This window comes from Chamaea fasciata, unplaced genomic scaffold (genome assembly GCF_029207755.1).
Source record: "Chamaea fasciata isolate MVZ Bird 193981 ecotype frontalis unplaced genomic scaffold, bChaFas1.0.hap1 SCAF_3, whole genome shotgun sequence".
Classification (NCBI taxonomy): Eukaryota; Metazoa; Chordata; class Aves; order Passeriformes; family Sylviidae; genus Chamaea; species Chamaea fasciata.
Genome location: NW_027094088.1, coordinates 43,806,838 through 43,826,622, shown reverse-complemented (window position 1 = coordinate 43,826,622; position 19,785 = coordinate 43,806,838). Strand labels below are relative to the sequence as shown.

At 40.6% G+C, this 19,785-nt stretch overlaps 1 long non-coding RNA gene across 1 annotated transcript; it reads right to left on the bottom strand.

Moving 5' to 3' along the window:
• Positions 1-5,414: 5,414 nt before the first annotated feature.
• On the bottom strand, positions 5,415-11,791 carry LOC136287695 (uncharacterized). The gene is made up of 3 exons (XR_010720265.1): positions 11,730-11,791; positions 10,692-10,976; positions 5,415-10,504 (listed from the first exon to the last, which is right to left on the bottom strand). It is a non-coding gene; the product is annotated as an uncharacterized lncRNA (long non-coding RNA).
• Positions 11,792-19,785: the final 7,994 nt, after the last annotated feature.

Sequence of the window (19,785 nt, the reverse complement as noted above, 5' to 3'; positions counted from 1 at the left end):
AAAAAAAACAAAAAACAAAAAACAAACAAAAAAAAAACACAAACAAAAAAAAAACAAAAAACAAAAAAACAAAAACAAACAAACAAACAAAAAAAGAAAGCAGTATTTCTACCTCACTTACATGCAGACTTCTTGGTAAACAGTGTAAAATAAGTACTGATTTACACTCCATTCCCTTCATTCCCTTGTAATGTTTTGAAGGAGTCACATTCTAAGGACTCTTGTGTTCCCCTTAGAGGGAACATATTCAAAACACAAGCAAAGCCAATTGATTGCCACCTTTAAAGCTTTCCTTTGCTATTTTTCTACTTTGACAGCAACAACTAAGAAATTTAACAGCAATTACAATGCAGGTCTACTGGGAATTGCTGGCTGCCAAAGCATCGAATATTTTCTTACTGTTTCATTTTAGCCTCTCATCTGACTGCATCTGTCTGCTGTCTTCTGTCTGCCTTTATGTTTCTGCACCCTGGAAGACAAATCACTATTTTTTCTGTCTTTCTGCTAACAAAGTGTCCTGCAACTCTGACTGAGCCGCCACCATGCATTGGCACAATAACAACAGTAAAATATTTTCAGGGGCCAAGAATAGGCAAAAATGGAAGATGGGGAAAACTTCCATCCATCCTTTTCCTTTGAGACGGGAGACTCAGCAGGAACATACATCCCCCGTGTGCCTTATTTGAGGGACAGCAATATGAGTGTGTGACTTGAGTTCCAACATGCATTTTATAAAAAAGAATGCTCTTATTCAAGATTCTCCCAAAAGATATATATATATACCCCTCTTTCAGCTCTCCCAATCTCTTTCCATAAATAAGTGAAATTTGTCAGACCTAACAAAGCAAGGAACCCTCTATTACTGGGAATATTTTTATGCTGAGTGGCAAAGAGAGGTGACAAAGACCAGAAAAGCCAACAGAAACATGGTTAGTGCATTCTCTCTTATATTGCGGAAGTGCCACTGTGAAAGTCCACTTCTATAATAAAACACCTTGTCTTGTTGCAAGTTATGAATATTATAAATATTGTTACAATGAGCAGTTCTCTGCCTCCTATTTTTCAAACATAGGAAATACCATATGTTCTGTGTATTTGCGGCCTTTTTCAAAGGTTATATTACTGTGACCAAAACTTAAGACTGAAGTGGTGGTCCTGCGGGATCCAGCTGGGCTAGTTGCAATGAATTTCTTAAATTCTAATTTTCTTAGCAATTAGCGTTTAAATTTAAGAAAATAAATAAATAAACAAATCATGAAAACAGTTCATACAGTTCTGACCTACCTTTATACTACCTTCTCACTGTCCTATACATAACCACAACATGAGGTTTAGTGCAAAACTTACCAATGCAAGATTTTTGGAATACAATCCTATCTCTTTATGACTCTTTATGTCAAAAGTAACATATTTCATTCATTCAGATACTCGTCAATACTATTCCCATCCTTACAAACTTCATTTACACACATTCGAACACACATTGAAGCAGAAAGCACAACTCACATTGCTTTCTAATTGAAAAGCATATTCTTGGTCTCATTCATATTTTGTAACTGCAGCTCAAAATCGAGATCCCCCAAAGTCATATGTGATTTCCTAGAAACATGGCAATTTGTGTAAATCTGATTTATGCTGTTATGTAAATACTTTGACCTATGGATGACATTTGATTTCTAAGTGAAGGTGCAGGACAGAAACATTGCTGAACAATGTGCATGTTTTGCGGCAGATATCTTTTTTCTTGAGTGCAGGGTACCAATATGGCTTTCACACATATTCACTTTCACATAAAAGTGCCTTTTAATCCTTAGTTGTACAGTGAAGGTATTAAAAGGATCTTTTCCACCTGCAGTGAGTGTCACAGTTTTCAAGAACCTGCTTCATTGACCGCAGGGATAAAACTGGACTATAATTTGCACTTCTCCAGTCATTGCTGACACTTGCATAATATTATGATTGCAGTAGGTCTGTTTTAATCACAGTAGTTAAAGAAAAATGGTTGTTAATGACTGAAACATTTGGATAGATCTCCAGGGAACATACAGTGCAATTATGAACTCTCATAATCCCATTTCTACAGAATACTCTGTGTTGGATCCTCTGGTAAAAAGAGACTGCAGCTACACCAGATGCATCCCTATGAAAATTGCTGCACATATTCAGTCTACGTGGCCATTCAACCCTCAGTCTCTCTCTTGGGACTGCCAAAGGCACTGATTACTGGGCTGTTTTGTTGTCTGGGTACTTCTTCACTGGGAGTGCAAATAACATCATTGCTGTGCTCAACAGAGACCCCAAAAAAATGGCAACAACTCATTATAAAGGCAGAATTTTGTGCAGTTATTTGAATAACAATGTTCCATATTGCTTTACCAGTTCTTTCACTCAGCCACTGTGAAGTCCCAGGATGTTTCACCATTCACTGAAGAATACTGGCTTTATAAATAAGGTCCAAGAAATAAAATTTTTGGAAACAAGGGTGGGGTAATGATCAGAGGTTTCTAGCCCTCAAAAATTATCTTGTGTCATTAAATACACCTTTCTTAAGGGAATATAATTTGAAAACAAATTCCTTTTTTAGGGTGGCAGCCCTTGCTAAATATATAAATGGAACTTGCTCTACTCCTAAAACAGTCAACTTAACTAAGGTACATCATGCCCACAGGGCTTGGTTTACAAGCTTTCAGCTTATGCATTTCCATCTATAGGGCTGAACTGATGTACTGCTTCCTAATCCTTGACTCATGGCTGACAAGTACACCTTAGAGGATGTTCAAAGTTCTTGTTCCTCCAACACAGACTCAGGGAAAATGAGCTGAAATGGCAGATCACTGTATCTGTCCTCCAAGTGCAAGGCCAAATTAGCTGTGCATAAGATATTCCTGACAGATTGGTATTTTATTTGAAAATACCCATGATGGAGAACCTACACTAAGACAACTCCAGTTCTACTGTCTGTACTATCAGAAAGATTTTCCTCAAGAGTCAACATACTCCCTCACATGCTCATCTGTTACATCCATAGTGTACCCACAGAAAAGTCTGTTTCTCTCCCTATTCCAGCTACTGTTTAAGTGTTTAACAGCCATTTCCACGCATCTCAAGTCCCAGTTACTGGTCCAAGACATATTCTGACTGCTGTGCTGTTATGGGAAAGAAAAAGAGCTTTCTATCCCCTCTCTCCCTTTAGCACATCAATCATAAATTGACCCTGTCCTTATCTTGGTATATGCAATAATTTACTTCTTTTTGTTTGTTTGTTTATTTCTTCCCTCCCTCTCCCGAGTTTTGTGTTCACTGAACTGAATCACTGTAGGGAAAATGGGATCTCCATCCGCTGAAATAATAACAATTTAACTGGACAAGACCCCAAGAAACTTGTTTTAGTGACAAAACCTTCTTTGAGCAGGCAGTTTGATCAGATGGCCTTCAGATGTGCCGTTCAGATTAAACTATTCCGTGATTAATATTTGTAGGTTGGAACATTTAGGATGAATGTCTAAATTAGCCTTTCCAAAAGTATCATCTGCTCCACATTAATTGTCAAGGAACAGATTAGGTTTAACATCCTTCTCTTCCACCCATAATGGATGAATCATTATCTCATTGTGAGGGAAAGGTGTGACTTTAAAAAACCTTATGCAGTGACAGTTGTTTGCTGAACAAGTATGTACTGAGGTTTTATTGGGTGAGGGAATGACACCTGCTTTTTCCTCATTTGCACCTGGTCACAAAGTCTCTGTTTTGATTACCTATTCTGATTGATTGCCACTGGGTTTTTCCATTTCACATTTTAAATAAATGTTCCTTCCTCCTCACAGGGGCTGCTCTGCTCACAAATATTCATATATTTAAGCATTCTCATCTACTGGCATCAGCATTAGCCAGCATGAGTTTTCTCCTCTCAGCTTTGTGCTTTCCAGAGGCTAAGAACACAGCAGGAATGATGGCTCTTGCTCTCCTGGGTGACTGAGTCACTGGTTCAACTAAATGAAACTCCATTAATTATGAAGGAGTTAGCAATAAATAAATAAACTCTCATCTGTGAAGATTTGCTTTATTCAGGCTTAACCATAACTAATTGCTTCTTTAGTAAGTGTTGGAATAAGTGAACTAATTTTTATGTTGCAGCAACTGTACTGGAGTGTCTTCTAAAGGAATAGCTTTTTATTGCTGATTACATTTTAGTGGATGAGCATATGTAGTGGTTTGAAAGCAAAACAAATGAGAGGCTCCAAATCAGAGATACAATTTAATAGGAAGAAAGGAAAGAAAGTAAAATAAAATAGATGCAATAATACAAAAGACCACTGACAGAGTCAGAATACAACCTGAGCAGAGTGATGAAAGCAGTCCAGATGAGGTGGTCTTCCTGAAGCAGTGATCCTGTAGGAAGGTCTGGTAGCTCGCGTCCTCTGGGAATCCAGTGGGTAAGCGCCCCTCTGGTGTTCAGAGTCTCAGCTTATATCCAGGCTAGAATGCTTGGTTCCTCCCTCTGGGCGGAGCATCTCACAATGGGATGGTGAGTCATGTGATAAGGCCTGATGGGCCCATTAACAGGAGGTAGTCCAGGAGGGGGTTATCTGTGAGCTGTGTAGCAAAGGTGCTGATGGGCCCATTAACAGAAGATAAGCCAGAGTGGAGGAGGCAGGGAGCACTGCCTCACCTGGTTTCAACAGTTCATGAAGATGGTGATAGAATATACTTCAACCCAGGACAGCATATAAATAAGAGACTTATTATCCATCTAGGAGCTCTTGTATCTTGCTCCTTAAACATAATTATTTTAGTTCAAGGTCTTCCCTTTACTTCCAATGAACAATGTAAGTCAGGATTTTAATGCACAATCCACTCTTTGCCTACCCATCATGTGTCCTGCAATGCAACAGAGGTGAGTGTTCTGCCAAAAAATCTGCATGCCTTGTCCATATTCATCCAGTTGAGACCAATAAACTGTTACTTAGAAAATTAGGTCAGGAGGTCAGTCATGCCTCCGGAGAAGTCATGTTTCTGAAGCACAAGTTTCAGTCTCACTGCAAGTTGCTAGGAAAAAATATGTGTCTAAAGTGTTTATTGTAAGAATAGATTGGCCACAAAGTATTTATTGCACCCAGGGTAAACAATGAAAAGTAATGATTGTAATATTGTGAAGTGCTCTGCAAACTCTCCCCTGCACTCTTAAGGCAGGAACCTCACCACATCATCCTGATGAAAAAATTATTCCAGTTACAGGACAACCATGAAGAATCTCGCTACTCTGCTAGATGTATGCTTGGCAAAGCACCAATTTTGACCACTAGCTTCCTGAGTTTTCTGTGTGCTCTTCACTAATTTTTTGTTCTAAGAGGTGATTAATCATGGAGAACCACATCTCTCACTGCTAAATTAGCATTAAGAAACCATTAAATATCTCAAAGCACAACTCACATTCTCTCTGTACTTCTCTTCATACATGTACCAACAGATCAAAATATTTGTAATTTTTTGTGATTTCTCTTATGCAAGAAATACTTTAAAAAGTGTTAATTTCCCATTGTACTGAAGTTCCAGGTGTGAGAAGGTAATCATACGGTGCTCAGTAGAGGATAGAGGTATTTCGAAAATATCTACACTGGAAGTCTGTTTATCCCAATTTTTTCACTGTTTTTCCTTTCATGCAATCACCCAATATCTAAAATTTTTCCAACAAAAAAGTTCTTCCTTTTTTTTTTTTTTAACATAACACAAGTTTGGAAATATTTGTACAATAATCCACCTCTCAGAGCAAAGAATGCAAAGTTGTCAACAGTTTATAATCCATGTATCATCCAGTCACAGAGCTTTCTTTTTTCCTTTAGTGGGCAGGGTCTGTCAAGAATAAGTAATTGGTCAGAGAGAAGGGAAGGAAAGTGCTGAGTGATGCTTCAGGCAGTGGCATTTCATGCTAGTCAAACCCCTAGTTTCACGTCACTATTTTTGGAGAGGCAGATGAAGACTACAGCCTTTTTGGGTGCAGGAAGGATGGTCATCTTCACACATCTTGCACATTGGCCAGCTGATTGTTGGATGTGCATTTACTGCTTGAATCATACTTGGACTCCAGAGAGAACATCCACAGAGGTGGAGAATGGTAAAATGGTCCTTGTCATGAAGGATGTCCTTGTGAAGAGGAGGTGGTCCTGGAGTAGAGCACAGGGCTCAAGGTACACTCTCAAATTCAGTGGCAGCAGCTCATCACCAACCCTGGTATTCACAGGAAGATAAAGTCCTCTTCTCAAGTTTCAAATATAACAACTCACATTTGTTAATGAAATGGTCCTTCTCAAAGCTGCTGGGTACCTCCTACAGCAGGAACCTTGGAGAAGGTCATTTATTACTGATGGACTTTTAATAGAGCAACTGTCTCTGAGGAAATCATTGATCATTGCAGCTAATGACCAGAATATCATACAGTGTAATTAATAACTGTATCAGCAGCAGCTAGGCATTTGAAAAAGAGAATTTTTGACCTTTATAGGTTTTCTAATCCTATAATAATACCTACAATAGAGGCTGGAAAAAGAAAAGCCACGTTTTAGGGCTCAGAAAACATTTAATTGGAATCCATTTGGATACAAAGTAAAAAATGGTCACAGAACCATTATCCATCATTTTTTCTCAGTTCAGCCACAGTTAGTGAAACTGAAAGATCCTACTCCCTGCATGAAATGAATATGTATTTGCAAAGGAGGAGAATTACATCTATGGCCTTTATTTGCAATATGTTCTTGTTCTGTTGCCTGTCTTATTTTGAGCCTTTAAATAATCTTTAAGTATGCCCCTGAGCAGACAAACAAAAAAGTACATGTCAGGCTGACATTGAGTCAAGCAAGAAAACAAAACCAGGAGAAGAGCAGGATGCAAAACAACACACAAAAGCCTGAGACCTCTTGGTGTCAACAAAAAAAAGACCCGAGTGGAAAAAAACACGGCTCCAAGACAATCTCATGCATTTATTGATCAGGTAGTTAGCTGGTGGGAAGGGCTAATTGGCTGATACTTCCTTTGAGCCTAGCTGTGAGGATTTGGAGAATGTAAAATTGAAATGCTTCAGAGATACTGAGAGAAAGGAGCAGGTCAAGGACAGTGTGACAGAGCAGAAGAAGCTGGAGATTTAAGCTCTGAGGAATACAGAAGTTTAAAGCCCAGTAAAACAGAGAAAACACAGCGATACACTAGAGAGCAATGAAATGTTACTTTGTACAAGCAACAGAAATAGTGCAAATCTGAGATAATGGCCAGCATGTTAAATAATCAAGAGAGAACGAACAAACCCCACCTAACATGGACTACTTACAACGGTAAATATCTCTGCATATGGAACAACTTTAGGACGCAACGGATTTATGCATAGATTCTAAACTATAATAGCCTTTATATGGCCTTGTTTGGTTATCAGTCATACTTCCCAGATTTGTTTTCTTTCATATTAGTTTGGTATCTCGAATTCCAGCAGTGCATTTTAAGAGTCAGATGTAAAGACTATTCCAGGAGGGACCAGCAGGGTCTGTCTGGGGACAGGATTGTTCTTCCACACTGCCACTTCTGAGGTTGTGTCCCTGGGTAGGCAGCAACTCTACACTGGCAAGTTAAGCAACACGTTTCACAGAGTGCTTCTTCCAGGAATTCAAAAGTAAAAAAATAACATCATATCACACAGAGCCTGATAGCAAACGTTTCAGTGAAACAATAACCTTTGAGCCTGAGCATGGATGAACCTCTTTATTTTTCCTCCTTGCAAGGAAATATTTATCCAGCTGCCTGTCTCTGAGGCTGCTCCCACCAGAACTAAAGTGTGGCTGGATTCTACTGTGAAAGGAGACCCAAAGCAAGGACAAGGCCAGGTGGAAAACATGGGAAAAACAGCTACTGCTTCCAGTTATTTATGGCATCATGACAGCTGTCCTTTACAGATCCTATGGAGGCACCAAACCATGCCCTGGCAGGAGGATCATTCTTTGGCATGTTTTCCCTCAGGATGCAGGCACATCCCTTGCAGGCTGCCATGCAAAGCAGCTGCCTAGGGAAAGAGCCAGTTTTCCTACAAAGTAGACTTTAGAGCACTTAATCGTAGGTTCCTTTCACATCACTGCACTTCACACACTTAAAAGTAACAACAAAAAGAAGTGGTGAGAATGTGCACATTCTGTGAGAACCTTCTACTTTCCTAAAAGTTTTCACTGCTCTGCTTCATCACCCCAAAATGCCCATTTGTACATATGAAGACCAGAGGATGCCTATTCCTGTGAGCATAAGTCCTGAAAAGTTTAGCAGGAAGAGTGAGAAAGAGATGTGGATCAATAAGAAAAATCTCAAAGAAACCACAATTGTCTGTGGATAAAATGGTAAATCACAAATAGAAAAGCAGTAATCAAACTAAAGGCTCCTACAAACACAGCCTTCTCCAACAGTGCAGAAAATCTGACCAGGGAAAGATTTCAGTTTTGAAGTGCTTTATAAAGTGAGAGAAAGAAAAAAGAAATTGAATTAATCCCCTGCCCTGACAGATCTAGTCTTCTAATCACAGATTTGAAATGTATTTTCTGCTCCCCTCCTGTCTAGTTTTCTAGACACTATATCTCCCTTTGTGTTGGTCACTGTCCCATCAAAGTGTCAGCCATCACTGTCTCTCACTTTGCCTGATCTTTGAGTCCCCAGCAACATCATACCTGTCCTCAGAGCTTGGTTTATTCAGCACAAAAGCAAAATGTGAAGGGCTCTGCTACAGTAAGCTTAAGTCTCCTGGTGGAGCAGGATTTTGACCTTTTTCCCTAATTGTTCTTAGAGACTTGCATCAAGATGAGATTTCTACTGCCCATTGTAGAAACTAATGCAGTCCAGGGTTTTGGCACTGCACAAAATTCTGTAGTTTTACAACTTCAGCACTACTGAGGAGGGGCCAAAAATAAAGTAAAACTGAAGCCACAGAGAGACACTGCAACTACTGTTCTCTCTCAAAATATCATCCCTTCATCTGTAAGGAGCAAGGAGCTGTTCAGAGAAGACTCAGAGAAGGGAACCTTGGGGAAACATTTACAGGATGACTGTCTCCGACAACCCAAGGTAGTTTTGGCTGGAGCAGATGGTGCTGTGCTTGCCTTTGGTGCCTTTAAGCCAGTCCTCTGGGGACAAGCACCCTTTCAAATTATTTGCACAATATGCTCTGGAAAAATACTTTTTCCCATTTTCCAGATAGGATAGATCAATGAAGAAGGGAAAATAACTTCTTACAAGCTTAGTCAGATACTGAGGGAAAGATAAGCCAGGGCTGTGAAGAAGAGGAATCTAAGTGAGCACAACAGTGACATCCAGAGGGCAGAGACCAGCAAGCAAGATTTTACCAAATATAAATTAAAAAAAAAAAAAACAAAAAAACCACCAACACCACCACTGGAGGTGAGTTTCAAGCCCACTTGATGGTAGGCTTCTCACCTTCCACAGGTGCTGCTTTATCTGTGTACCTGACCACCCAGGGAAAGGAAAAGATAGGGAACACTTCTTAGACATAAACGATTGATGTATCCCTCCTTCTGTAGGGCAAATGTAGATGGATCCTCCTACAACAGATGGAATAGGAGTGCACATGAGGTGCAGCACCACACAAACTGGATCCATTTTGGAGTAGTGCTAGCCTTCTGAGGTGATTCAAGCAGTGTCACTGGCCCAAGCAGGCTTGTCATTCCAGGTAGAACATCCCCTGCTCTTTTCTCTGCGCCACTGGGCATGCTGTGAGTTAGTTGTCTTTTTGCGGCTCTGACTGACCAAAATAGATTTTTAGTTTCTCTCCATTGCATGAGTGCACTCTCTGTCTCTCAGTCTCTTATGCCAGCCCACGTCTGGCCTACTCCACTTTCTCCCTCTCTTCCAAATCTGTGTTTCAACACGCTTTAGAACAGTACAACAAGAAGAAGAAGATTGCTGTTCTCTGCAGTTTTCACTAGGGAGATTTAGTGTCTAGAAAATGAGACGGTAGGGGAGCAGAGGATATGCTTCAAACTGAAATTATTTGTTCTAAGGAAACCCCGGGACCACAGGATCCCTATAATCATTTACACGACACGTGGTGCTCCAGCTGCTTCAGGAGCGGGGATTTCAGACTCCTCATACATTAAGACAAAAAATGCTGTAGTTGTGCAGTATATGCTTGACCCATACAGATCAAACTGGGATGGTGTTAGATCAGGATAGATTTACTGTACATGGCAGCAGGTGAAAAGGTGTATGTTTTGCCCTCCTGCAAGGCAGGCTTGAGCAGGCTGGATTTCACTTGTCTGCAGGCTTAGCAAGGCTTCTGTTTCCTCAGGCAGGAATAGAAATCCCAGAGGGGGAGACCATTATCCTATTTACTGAGTCACAATGATTCACTTAGCATTCAACTTCCATCAGATACAGCAGCTCCTGGAGTTTAAACTAAATCTGTTTCCATCCTGCTGTTATTTCAGTTTCTTGCTGGCTTATCCAACTCCCCAGAAACTTCCACTTTCTGAGAAAATAAAGTAGAAGACAAGTGTTTATTTATTGAAGATACATTTGGAGAAGCTTACTTTAAGTGTAAAGTACAAGGAGACTAGGCAGAGGACAAAGCACACAATATTGTTAAAATCTTCAAAAACTACTTGTCTTGTTTAGACAACAGCTTTCATGTCATTGAATGAAATGTTCTAACCTACCGTGAAAACAACTCCAATGAAAGACATCTTGAAAAATGCTCTTCTTTTGAAAATTCAGCCAAACTGTGGCATAGGCAGTTACAAACAGGGTATTCCTGCCAGGGGACCAAGCAGACAGCTGTGTCCAAGAGTTAGCAAAGGGCAATGGCACAGCTTCGACGTGAGTGCCAGGGGAAGCAGAGATGTGCAGCAACTGCAACCCTGACCAACTCTGTGGCAGCAACTTAATGGTGGGTGTGATGATTGACACCAAAGTGACAGAGACAAGTTCTCCTTAAGAGAGACCTGGAACAAGAAATCATGAGATGCTTCTTTTCTTCTCAAACCCCAGTGCTACAGAAAAACCGATGTTGTGCCCAGGATCAGAGGGAGCCTGCAGCAGAGCCATTGCTCTTTCTCCCCACCCTGGAGACTGCCTCATGCTCTCATTGGGCATCTGGATGCTGCTGTGCACCTCAGATGGACACATGCATATCCAGAGCACATTACTTGCAAATGTTTAGGAGGACCTCTGTTTTCAGCTACATACCAAACCTCACCCCTTTTGAAGTCAACCAAAATTCCCACAGATTTCAATGGAACTTGGATTTCTGTAAATCCATCTCCCCCCACCCCTCCACCCCCCATTTAAATTAGAAAGCATGGTTTGAGGTTGAAGACAAATGATAAATTATAATTTCTACTGAGCAAGAAAGACATATCCATTTAAAAGACATAACATATACAACTGAGCTGTGTTCCAGTCATATTCCCTGAAACAGTGCTACTGTCCCAGTTTGATTTACTCTTTCAGGTTCTCCTGGTATCTCCAAGGAAAGAGGTTTCCCAGGAGCCATTTAAAAAGTATCAAACATTACAAGCCACAGGAACATGCCTCTGAAAAGCCTCCACAGTGAGTAGCATTGATTCCAGAGGAGTTAGTTACCACTAAGGAGCAAGTTACCACTGATAACATATTTCCAAAACACATTTTTGATAGTTCCTGTGGCTTGATCTATTTTTCATGGCAAAACAACAGCTTTAAAAAGTGACTTTTACCTTTGCTCATACAGCTTGTACTTCATTACTTCCCAAAGGCTACAGATCCTTCAGGCTCCCAGGCTTCAGGACTAGGATTTAAGGTACTTGAATCCTCACAAGGGAATGTCAGATTTGTAAATGATTCAGGAACAAAAAACTATGCCAAAGCCTCTTAAGGCAGAGCTGGGACCAAGACAGTTACAGGATCAGCAACATCTTCAGCTCGCTGGTCTGTGGCAGTACTTTCAGGCACCATGTCCAGCTCCAATTTGGTGAAGCACAGGTTGCTGTAAAATCTCTTGTGAGGACTTCCAAGCACTCCTGTGTGCTTGATGAGAAACAGAAGATGCGCACCTTACATCTAAATGAACCTGGTAGTGTCTTGGACTCCTATATTTGTCCGTTCTAAAGGGCCATTTTCCACAAATGTTCAAGGAAGAAGCACCTAGCACAACTTTTTTTTTCTTTTTCCTAAAACTTGGGATGTATCAGAACAAGTTCTTTCCTTCAGCCAGCTTTAGTCCTGAATGTTCATTTTTTCCAGTTTTACCACTATATTTTGTCTATACTAATTCAGAAAAGAAAATTTAGGGAGTGTAGAATCATTGCTTTTTTGCTAAAGTAGGAAAGATTTGGGCATCTCTTCATATGGTGAACTTTTCTGTAAAGGGCTACTACCATGGCTAGTGAATGGAAGAAGTAGAATTATGTCCAGAAAAGGCAGAATTTATTATATGCTCTTTGCTTCATTCTTTGCTAGGAAGAGGAATATTAGCTAGACACCTACCCACTGTTTAGCATCTCTTTTCTCCATCTGGCCGGCATTCGCTCCTCCAATTACCTGAGGTGCTTGATGGTGTTCATCCAGGAGTGAAGACAGCCAGCACGCTGAACAGTCTTGAAGATTTTTGGAAGATAAGAAAGGTCCTACAGCAATGGCTATGATGTTTGCTCTTCCCACCAAGACATAATAAATAAATGGAAAAATAGAAGCTCCTGTAAAATTACACATTAGTCACCTTAATTGTGATGGGAGAAAGGCCAAGTTTTGATCTATTGAAACTATTGTATGCTACTGATTCAAGTGGTGGACTAGGGAATCACCTTCCAAAGAGTCCAACCCAAAACTTAATCCTGCTTTGGGGCAGGGTAAAAATTCAGAGGGTTTCTCCTATTTATCAAGCTCAGTCTCAAGGCAACAAACTGAAACTGATTTTGAGAAGTGCAGAATAACACACCACAGAGTGGGAGAGAAAGGGGATGGATGGTGCTCAGATGGAAAGGGAGGGCTCCTCAGGTCTGCAGTGTAAGATTTGCTCTAGGTACACGAGAAGAAAACGTAATTTACAAAATGAGGGACATAATTATTCCTCTGGTCAGCACTGGAGGGTCACAATCAATAATCTGTCTGCTCTTGGAGAAATAACACTCAAAGAAATGTGGGGAAAAGTCACAGTCCAAATTGGAGCAACATTAATGATCAAAGGTTCAGAAATATGATTTGCAAGGAAAAGATGAAAGAACTGAATTTGTTTAATGTCCAGAGGAAAAGAAAAGAGGAATAGAACAACAGTCTCCAAATACAAAAAGGGATTTTTATTAAGAGAGACAGCAATCAACAGATGGACAATAAAGGAATTTATTTGAAATTCTCCTTACAGAACACCACTATTTCTGTTATAAAAGGATGGACATCTGTCAGGTTATACAGGTAAGGCTAATGGCATGTCAGAGCAGGGCAGCAGGCCTCTTGACATCTCCTTTGGAGACTGATTTCTTTTGATTACATTATTTTATCTGTCCTCAGTCATTTCTTTCAAGTGCCCACATTATAACTGCTAATAACAAAAGCAGAGCTCGCTTCCCTTTGAAACCCCTTTTCTCCACTGTATTATTGTGCATAATGACCATGTCATTAAGTGTCAGCAGGACTAAAGGTTTTCTGTATTTTAGTTTCCAAGCATTGAGGCAACAGACTTCGAGAGGATAAATGTAGCATAACTGTTGCTTCTGCTAATGAGGGAGAAGAAAAAGGTCAGCATCAATACAGAAGGAAAATGCTCCACATGAAGTGTAAGGATAAAAGCAAATGTTAAAGGCAGAAACGTAGAAAACCAAAGTTCCTTAGCAACCCAGAGTGACAACCTGAATAGAGAAATACAGTAGCTCACCAAGAGATGTTTGTTTCTCTGAAATTCATGATACTGTCTATCCATGCTTAACAGTTAGTTATTTTAGCTTCTTCACATTAAATACACATTCACATTTTCTTGATTCCTCCATGAATTGAGGTATTTATGGACCTATGTCAAAACTATTTAACCTAATGAAGTTACAGTGAATATAACAAAGAACAATCCTTCACCCACTCCTGAAGCTCAGAGAATCTTGCAAAATTTTTGCACTTCCTCCTCCCTCGTTCAGCAATGGATACCCTCTAAATGAAATAATTTACTCCCTTCCAAAAATTTGTGAGTTTTTGCCCTTGAATAGAGGAAACCTCATGTGCTTGGGAACAAAGTGGGGAAACAAGGGAAACACCAAACCTAGTCTGTTCTGAGCTGTGAAAAAACAGGCTTAGTGATGCTCTGCTATTGAAGAAAAAGGATGCTGTTGAGAGTGGTTTGGACAAGGTTTGGAAAAGGTTTTGAAAGGATTCTGTTAAGGAGTTCTAAAGAGAAAAAGACAGGTTGGAAGGAGGAAGGGAGATTGTAGGAAGATGGTGAGCCAGATGAGAGCAAGGTAGGTCAGCAGGACTGAGTCCCACTCTGCCATGTTTTGTGGTACCAAGCAGTGAGGGATTACTGATGGGTAGCAGCTGTCTCAGTTTATCCCCCTACAAACATCCCATTTTTCTTGATAGACAGAGTGAGAAGGTCAGGGTGGGAAAGAGCTGTCTTCGTGCCTCACTGACCTCACCAGTCACCTCACATTAAGAATAAATTGCAGTGGATTTACTATGAAGCCTGCATAGAGAGGAGTCCAATTTTGTGCTGTCAATGATGCGATAGAGAAATGGGCATTGGCCTTTAGTTCCATCCCAAATCTGACCCAGATGATATAAACCAAGAGACACAATCGTTCTTGACTTGAAGGTCAGGATACAGAGGCATCTGTCACTGGTCAGAAATCAAGTGTCTTGTGATGCTTCTCTTTGAAGTGCTCCCAGTACAGCTCCGCCTTGGCTGCTGACACTGATCCACCACCAGGAGCACCTCAGCACCCATGACTCTGGGCGCAGGTGTGGCTTCTCTGAGCACCAACAAGAGCAGTGGCATTTCTCAGCTGGGGGCTCTCCTAAATGATCAGAATGAGGAGCTGTGGCTTGAATTGCATAGTGTGAATGTGGCAGATTACCAAACACCAGGACTGTGGAACTAAAAGTTGGTTTTTTACTTGATACTGAAATAGACATTGTGACTATTAAATAGATATTTGGTTTGGACCTAAATGTTGCATTTCATGTTTGTGTCATGTGTCTCTTCTGTAAGGCAGGTAAGGGTAGATGGAATCTGGGAAACCTAAAAAGAGCTGCACTGATACCTTAAATGTCAAATGTCCCATCTTACACTTGTCAAAGCCAGCAATGGACTGTTTCAAATGTTTGCTCCTACATCTACAAGATTTTTTTTTTTACCTCTTGCAATTTCTTTCTCATAGAAGAGTCAAAAACATCCTGTATGAGATGTGTGTGTGTACTTTATATAATAAAGGGTAACTGTAAAAGGGGGTGATTTTTCACTTTCTCACGTTAAGTCCTACCATAGAATTTTATTAAAAGAGGTGTTTGAGCACATCTGGTATTCCATCATTCTGACTCAAAACATTACTTGATAGAGCAGGACAAATTTTCATCAAAGCCAACCAGAAGGTAAAAGATCACAACAAAATGCTGACCAGCTCCTCCCCACCACACCATGCTTTTCCATGCAGGAGAACAGGAGTGTGAGTTCCTGTCTCCTGCGCATTGCAGGTGATGTGAGCTTGAATAATATTTGGGTCTGGCCACACTCCCTTCCCAACTACTGTAGAAGATTAACCCTGTCCTGGGTGAAACTAGGGCACAAGCAAACAAGCTGACCTTCAGGAGAAGCTGGTGCACTTGTCTTTGCTAAGGAATTGCAGAGCATCATCAAGTGTTATTCAGTAACCTGTCTTCAATCCCAGAGCAGATAGATGATGCAAAGACAAGATTTCTGAGTATTCCTGGCACTTAGGATAGCAAAAGTAAACAAGCAAATAAAAGAACCCTTTGTCTTGTCACAGAAGTTAATTTTTTTTTGACAATCTATTTAATTCATACTCATTCCTATTCCATATTTCAGCCTATGTTCTAGGTGAATCACCACCATGTCTTGCCTATAATAAGCAAAAAGAGGTTGTTTACAAGAGCATCAAAGTGTCTCCTTGCATGCGCCAGGAGCAAGGAGTTCTTTTCTTTAAAAATCAGTAATGCAATTCTAACACAACAAACTCACTGGGAAAAAGTTTTTGAACTTCAGCAAATGAAAAGTAACTCATATAATACATACCTAGGCATACCTTGTCTATGCTCTTTAAACCTTGTAGTCCCAGGGCAAAAGGAGTTTTCAAAATTACCATTAAGGAGATGTATCAGTATGGCTCAGGTGGAAGGGACTGATTACAGACCCAGAAATTAAAAAGGACAAGTCTGGAAAAAGGTGCTTCTGTCACATTATTTAATAACTTATGGGGCCATTAGCACAAGCCAAGGGACGCCTCCTGATGCGGAGCTGCCTGCTTAGCCTGCCTGCTTGCTGTGAACATTTCTAGTTTGGGTTTCACACATCACTGGTAGAATCAAGGAAATACTTTCCAAAGGAGCTAACAAACATAAAATTTATTCCTACACTAATATATAGACAGACCTTGCCTGGTATATCTGGGGTTCTGCTGCTCATCTTTCCTTCCCTGCACCAGCTATAACAAATGCCACGGGAAACAAATGTCAGATACACAAGAGATTGCTGTTTTCTATCAGAGAAGGGAATTAATGAATCTGATTTAAACACCTCTTGCAGAGCTTTAAGTCTTTCAATTGTATTTTTAACTGACATTCAAATAGTCAGAAGTCTATAATGCCTGGTAAACAAAGTGATTACAGCCATCTAAAATCAAAACTAATTCTTTTGCAATGCCATGGCACAAGCAGAAATTTAACTCCTCTTTTTTTAAGTTCATAATCAAAGCTCAGTTTTATCACAAATCCAGGATGTTCTCCCACAGAATGCCAGGAGAAAATCTAATTTATTGACATCCCAGCAGCACATAACAGCATTTACATGGTAGTTACATAGGCATGCAGCTATCAGACAGAATGTTGTTTATAAAGATATAAGGATAATTTAAGGGCAACTTTAAGCCCAGAACCAAAGTAAATTTCTGGTCAGATAGACCATGTCAACTGCAGCTTTGGGAAAAATCAACAACCCTGGGATCTGCAAGCATGAGGGCCTTTTCTGATGAAAGCTCATGTGGCATTTGCCATAGGAACCCAATGCCTGCAGGCTTTTGGAGGTCTGTAATCAAAACCAGCCCTCAGTGGGTGCCCCATGAAGTGCAGCAGAATTGCCTCTGTGCTATAGGCATTCAGAAGTACTCTTGTCTGGCTCCAAGGGCTGTGAAGCCGACTCACTACAGTGCAATCACTTTTTTTTTACACATATTCCATCCATCACTTAATATTGCTTGACTAAGTCTCCTGCCCCACCCCAGCTCTAGCAGCTTTTAGGAAATATATTTGGATGGGCAGACAGGAATTCACTTCTCACTGACAGAATTATCCCCAAATCTTTGAATTCAGTTACGTCAAGGGCTGCAAGTTTTTAGCTACAACTTTCCAAGACCAAAATTACATTACAGAACTTTATGGGATGGCTTAAGGAAGTGATGTCTGTCTGACTGTGATAGCACTGGATGCTTCTCAAAGCTATCTTTTCGAGCCAGCTTGATGTACTTGAGTTACCCCTGTTGAATTGTATGAGCTGGCTGCTCTGCACTGCAGGACAAACATCCAGTGCAGTGGGGTATTTCAGATGCCATGGCTCCTTGTTCATTCCACAGTGTGGGCAAGGATCAGCACAAGTGTTGGAGGGTAGGTTAGGAGCCCAAAGACCCAGTCTGTATGCTGCAAGCATCTCCTGCTCACAAACACAGGAAGGAAGGGAATACAGGCTGTCCTTGGGGATGATCTCTACAACCCCTGAAAAGATCTAGGAAGAAAAATGTCATGTGAAATATCACCATCCCTGTCTGACATTTCAGGTGAGTCTCACAGGCAAACAGGAAACAATGCTGCCACCCAGAACGTAATTTTTAAATTGAAGGTGCCAGTTACTGCAGCATTATCTGGGACCCACCTTAGCTCTCAAAAGACTGTTTACACCAGCTCCTTGACATTATCAAACTGTGTTATTTGCTGCCTCCCAAAATGTCATATGCCTAACCTTTCCAGGCTGCTCTTACACAGTCTGATTTTCCAAAGCTCATTAAATATACCGAAGACCAACAGTTCCGTGTAAACCTTGCAATCAAGCCAAGCTGCAAAGGGTTCAAATGTCTTGGTGTTCCATCTCACACTTTGGGTACATCCCATTTCTGGATGCAGAGATCTGCCCTGCTTGTCAAGCTGTGAGAAAAGGAGGCTTTTTTCCTTTTTAACTGTATAGACAGTGCTACTTACAGCTAGCCGGTTTTCTTTACAAACATAAATATTCCCTGGCTACACAGGGAAAAAATCGTCAGCAAAAGCCAGTTCAAGGCCCATGATTTGGTTTTCTGAATTTCCTCTAATCTATGCCTATTGTTTAGATTAATCCCCAGTACAGAATATCTGACAGCATGGGCACTTTATGAGTGTCTAGGAAATCATGACACTACTGCTACATCATCAGACAGGTTGGTATTAACAGCAGATAGTATATTATATTCCAGATACTATGAATTATTAACTTTCTGAAGGAAAAAGACCACCATTAATGTGAATTCTTCCAGTCCAATATCCTGTTTGGTTTTTTTAAAGGAAAAGTAAGTAAAACAGGGTTTGGTGTTGTACCTCTAATAACAAAATCCCAACAAAACCCCTCCTTCCAACCAGTGAGTTTAATTACAAAAAAGTTCTATGTATTGTAATTGAGGATTATTCCAGTGCTAGGCTGTCACACATAGGATGATGAAAGGTTGGGGGAAAAATGTGCTCTTCCTTCCAACATTGGGAAATGTTTCCTTAAAGAGGCAAGGTATAAATTACCAGGTTTCCTGTAACATAACTAATGAAGTGCAGATCAAAAGTTACCTCACTTGTCAGTTGTGCATCAAAAAAAAGACAAGTTGCCAGAGAGACTTCAAAAATTCTGTCTCTCTTTTGTTCCTTTCCACAACCTTATATTTCTTATCAAAACATTTAAGAAGAGATGATGAGGATTCAAAGAATTAAGTTTTGTACCTGAACTCTTCTCATGACTTTCATCAGTGGAACCAGATCACTGATAAATACAGTTTTTCAATGAATGTGAACTGCACACTGTGCTTTCAAGCAGATAAGGCAGCAACATTAGTTTGATCTTTTCCTTCATTAGGGCCATCAGTGTACAGCAAAGAGCTTAAACCTAGCTTTGATTCCTCTAAAGAGCAGAGAAAGGTGTTTGAGTACTGGTCAGAAGTTGTTTTGTGCAGTCAGGGAAAAGGCAGGCCACTGGTAGACATGGAACTAGGTGCCCTAATTCCATGGGGGGATACAGCAAGAGAATCTCATCCTAGTCATCATGGTGGTTTGGACTTAACCCTTCCTGTAAACCTCCCAAGAGAAGCTAGGAGTTTGGCTGACCACCTTTTGTTTATATTTCCTCTGGAGACACCAGTAAAATAATCTGGTGGGTGGAGTGGGATGGTGCTAAACCTCCATCTGAGGTCTCCAGAGATTGTGCTCTTGCCAAAACTGCTGACAACCACTGCTTAGGTGGCTCTATGGATGCTCAGCAGCAGCAGCAGCATTGGGTGGAAGCCAGGGAGCTCTCTGATGGATAGCAAATGCCAAATGAGACAGTTGTGCATC